Raw genomic sequence first — 4,979 nt, 5'->3', positions numbered from 1 at the left:
ATAGTCCTTTTTAGTTTCTTCTTTCCATCCAATATTGAGCCTATTATAGGCTTTGTTTTTTTTATCTCCTCATCATATTGGTATCAGAGCGAGACAAGGTCTTGCTGGGAAGTGTATCTCTGTAGAAGAATCATAGGCTGAAGCTAAGGCTCACACCATGCCTCTGAAAAGTATGACTCCAGATGCCATCAAAAAGATGATGGAGGAACTTCTAGAAGAGAAGTTGAAGGAGTTCAAGAAGGACTCCAGTAAAAAGGATAAGGAGAATGAGGTGGAAGAAGGTATCGGTGGAGATGAAGAAGAAGAAGAACACTAGGATCCATCAATACAATTGGGTGCAGATCAAAAGGCATTCACTGATGCCTTAAAGTCAATAAAATGAGATATTACTGATAAGCTACCTACATATGGAAGTAGTCTCAATAGTAAGGAAATGATGGAATGGATTGAAGCAATCACCAATCACTTTGAGTTGAATGAAGTTCCAAAGAATGATAGAGTAAGGATTGCAAAAGGAAAATTGAGAGGATCTGCTCTATCATGTTGGAATTATATTCAAGGAGAAAGGATACAAAATAATAAAAGTATGATTTCTTCATGGGAAGTAATCAAGGAAAAAATTAAGGCACTATTTTTTCCTGTAGATCATGAAGTGCAGTTGTTCAAAAAGCTGCAAAGATTGAGGCAACAAGAGATGGATGTCAATACCTATACAGAAGAGTTCCATAGGTTAACTCTTAAGGAAAAGAAACAAGAGGAGGAACCAGAAAGAGTCGCCAAATATTTAAATGGTGTGAGAAAGAACATACAAGAGGAGATCAGCCTCTTGGCCCCAGATACAGTGGGGAAGTGTTTTCAACTTGCTCTTAAATTTGAAGATAAGTTGAAGAGGAAGGGTGATCAACAACAAGGAGGGAGAAGTGGAAGGAATGACCGAGGCAGAGGAAACTTCAATAATAGAGGAGAAGGCCAAAGGTCCCAAGGTGATTCTAACCCTAAGGAGAAAGCAGATGACTCAAGTAGTAGAGGAGGCTACAGTGGAAGGGGATCTAATGGAGGAAGGTTAGGTGGACCAGGTAGAGGATCCAAGTTCTCAGGAATGAAGTGCTATAGTTGTGGTCAGATAGGGAACCCAAAATATAAGTGTCCACAAAGGGTATCTACTTCTCAAAATGGTGAAAGGAGAGTCACTTATGTGCAAGAAGATAATTTGAGTATGAACTCACTTGAAGTTCAGTTGAAGACAGAGGCTTAGGGAGAAAGTCTCATGTTAAGGAGGACACTTCTTAAGGAATCGCTGAGATAAGATACCACTCAAAGGAGGGCTCTTTTTTAAGTTCAATGTAAGGTGAAAGGTAAGTTGTGCAAAGTAATAATTGATTCAGGTTCCATAGATAACATCATCTCACTTGAAGCTATAAAAAAATTAAAGTTGGAGGGACTTCCACATTCTTGTCCATACAAGTTCAGTTGGTTGAACAAAGGGCAATAGGAAGTTGTGAATGAGCAAGCTTGGGTAGAGTTCAGTATAGGGGAATATAAAAATAAAATATTGTGTGATATCTCTTCCATGGATGCTTGCCACCTCTTGCTAGGAAGACCTTGGTAATTTGACAAGAATGCATGCCATGATGGTGAGAAGAATTATTAAAGCTTCCAAAAGGATGGAGTAACATATAGATTGAATTCTAAAGGAGAAGAGAAAGGGGTTGGTCAAGTTGGACCAAGTGTGTTGATGGTGGGTGAGAAAGAGCTCATTAATACTCTTGAAGAAGATGGAATAGGCTTTGCATTGGTGTTGAAGCCTATTGGTTATCAAAATTGATGGTTAGAAACCTACGAGCCTTGCTTGCTCGATGCTGGGTATCTAACTGATTTTGGCCAACGTAACATGATTAAAACCTCTGCGCTTTAGGTTCCGCTAGACTAGGGCCTATTTACCCAATTCAAATCTTGGAAGCAAAATGTATTATAGTGGATTGCAAAACAAATTCCTTCAATTGGGAAGTGTTAAGGAAAACTTCTAAATTTTTGATATATGACTTAAAATTTGGATTGTTTAATAGAATTGTATTTTGCTAAAAAGAAAAATGTTAAAAAGATTGTTTAATAAAAGGTCTTTAAAGAAAGAAGATGAAAAAACACAAGTTGTTATATTTTAACGCACTTTAGACTTGTCTATTATGCTTTAACCTTTAATGGACACAATAGATACAAATAACAAGAAAGAACTCTTATCCTATGATATTTGTGTTTGTCAAATCTAAAGAATAATAAACAACTTAGTTTGCTTATCAAATTAGAAAATTATAAACAAATGAATGATCAACGCCATAAAGGAAAAACTATATGCATTCCAACTCTAAAAAACAATTGAAATTCTTACTATTTTTTATTTGCTAGATAAATTATACTGAAGACACTCAGGTTCCTGGGGTTCTACTCAACATAATAAAATCTACACAATGCCTGAATCAGTGTTCAAAAAATTACAATCTCTTTGCTTAGTTCACAGATCCAACTTCTCCTTTAAAATGAAACAAATTTTAAATATGTATGCTTGACGATAGAAAATTATTGTCCTTCTTAAGAGCGACCTCCCATTTTAATTTTTACATCTCCTATTTATAAAATGCCAAAAGGTGCATGAGGAACAAACATATCCTTTCACCGCATGTAATCATAACTAAACAAAAAATTGAAAAATAATTGTGATTCATTAATCACCGATAGGTTGCAATGTTCTTTGTTTTGTTAATGAAATTAAACCTTTTGAAACTTCAATACCCTGACATAGCACACAATCGCTATTCCTACCTATGATGTGTCCTCCATACGATGCAAGATCTAAGAATGCAAGGCTTCTCAAGACGCCACCAGTTTTCATGCTTTATTCGCACAAGTTTTTGGAAATCATACACACATATGCTACTTGTATTCATCCTTCCAACGTCTATATGCCTTTATCCACACAGATTTACACTACGACAATAACCTTGGCTGCCTTCTGTGATCGCATCCTTAAAGAGCCTTCCTAGTTTCTGATGCGTTCACTGCTCATGCCTTCTCTTTGATCGTGAATCCTAAGCATGATTTATTCTAACCGTTCGAAGCAAATATTCAGGCAATTCTAGCTCTTCCTTGTGCTCTCTTCGACCACAACCCCTTAACCTGCAAGAAAAATGAACAAGCATAAGATATATATCACAAATGTTACATTTTTTATGAGATCATGTGGGTACCTTGTGCAGGAGGACTTCCAGACTTCTATAGCAAAGAAAGTATCTCTGGGTTGCACCTAGTCTATTTGTCGAGAGATAATACCTGAAACTTTGATGCAATCAATTAACAAGTATTGAAGCATTATCCATGTCAATAGGTTGTCCTTCAAACTGGCGAGACTGGAGTAATCTCTGAGCATGTTGTTGTGCAAGGACTTATGCTTGTTCAATTCTTCTTTTGTTTGAAGTTCTATTGTGGTAGGAGAATTCCTTATATTTCACATCTTTACTAACTTTTACTACCATGTGCATTCTATTTTGCATTCTGATATTTCAAATTTATTTTTTTGCATCCTTATTGCATGACCACTAGCATTTGATAAGGAATTCAAAATAGAAAGGAGTAGCAGTCAAAGTCCTTTTGAAATCTGAAACTGGGAAGTTAAACTAATTTGATAGGTACACATTCTTCCATATGGAGGAAGACAGTAAAGCATCCTTGTCACTTTTCATAGATTTCACAAGATCAAGAGATATTCTTTACCATATATTTTTAATCAAAATTGCAGGAAAAAAACATTCAATCAACTGCTATCAATACAAAAAGGATCGAGAGAACTGAGAGGATCATTTTTGTTTAGAAGCTTATATTAATGCATTCTTCTCCTAAGGAAGAAAACATATCTATGCTTAAATACCTTTCTGTAGCACTTGCTATTACAGTCACTGTCAATTTTCCTTTGTTCTCCCATCGTTGTCCAACTTCCAATGCAGCTGCATCTGATGAAATGCCTACAAGAAATCCTTCCTCTCTTGCATATGTTATTTTTGAAACTATAATAATCTCACCAATCACAGCCATGCCCAAATTTTCCGATATAAATCTAGGTGAAATCCCTTATATTTTGTGGCTTCCTTTTTGCCAATCTGAAGTTACAGTACTCTCAGAAGATTCAATATAGACAACCCTAATAGATGGGTTTTTGCATCTTCAAATATCTTCCAACTCTTGTTATGGTTCCTCCTATTCTAGAACTTGAAATAAATATATCTGCTTTACCTGCTATATCTTGCCAAATTTCAGGGCCTGTGCTTTGAAAGTGTGTGCATCAAGATTTGCAGGATTACTAATCTGATCAATGTGTAAACACTAGGAAGGGCTTTTGTCAACTCTTCAACCTTTTGCACCACCCTAGAAAAACCAAGTGCAGAATTGATTTCATTGTTATTCTTCAGCTCCTCAATCTGCTATTGCTCTAGAAAATTTTGACTATCACCACAATCTAGATAGGACATGAATCTATTATGTATTTCAAAAACATATTCTGTCCATATAACAATGAAGCCTTCTAATATTGACAATACCACTTCATCATTCATCTCCTTTCATAAATGGAGTTCAAAATTTAAAAAAAATTAAAATTTTTGGCTCCATCAAAGCCTAAGGAAGATAGGAAGAAGGAGTGCAGGACAACAGGCCCAAAAGAAGTTGAAGAGTTGTTGAACTAGTACAAGGAAATCATTATTGAGGTAATGCCTGAGTCTCTACCACCAATAAGGTACATAAGTCAACATATTGATCTTATTCCTGGAGCTGTGCTACCCAACAAGGCAGCAAATAAGATGACACCACCGTAGAATGAAGAGATTGCTAGGCAAATAGAAGAGTTTCTTGACAAGGGGTTGATAAGGAAAAGTCTTAGCCCATGTGCCATACCCACAGTTCTTGCTCCAGAGAAGGATCGTAAGTGGAAGTTG

At 36.2% G+C, this 4,979-nt stretch overlaps 1 pseudogene; it reads right to left on the bottom strand.

Moving 5' to 3' along the window:
• Nucleotides 1-3,858: 3,858 nt before the first annotated feature.
• LOC149568168 (cysteine synthase, chloroplastic/chromoplastic pseudogene) lies at nucleotides 3,859-4,601 on the bottom strand (annotated as a pseudogene).
• Nucleotides 4,602-4,979: the final 378 nt, after the last annotated feature.

This window comes from Cupressus sempervirens, chromosome 3 (assembly GCF_028749045.1).
Source record: "Cupressus sempervirens isolate cs-2001-9-10 chromosome 3, ASM2874904v1, whole genome shotgun sequence".
Taxonomy (NCBI): domain Eukaryota; kingdom Viridiplantae; phylum Streptophyta; class Pinopsida; order Cupressales; family Cupressaceae; genus Cupressus; species Cupressus sempervirens.
The sequence above is the reverse complement of the archived record's forward strand: the minus strand, read 5'-3'. Positions and strand labels throughout refer to the sequence as shown.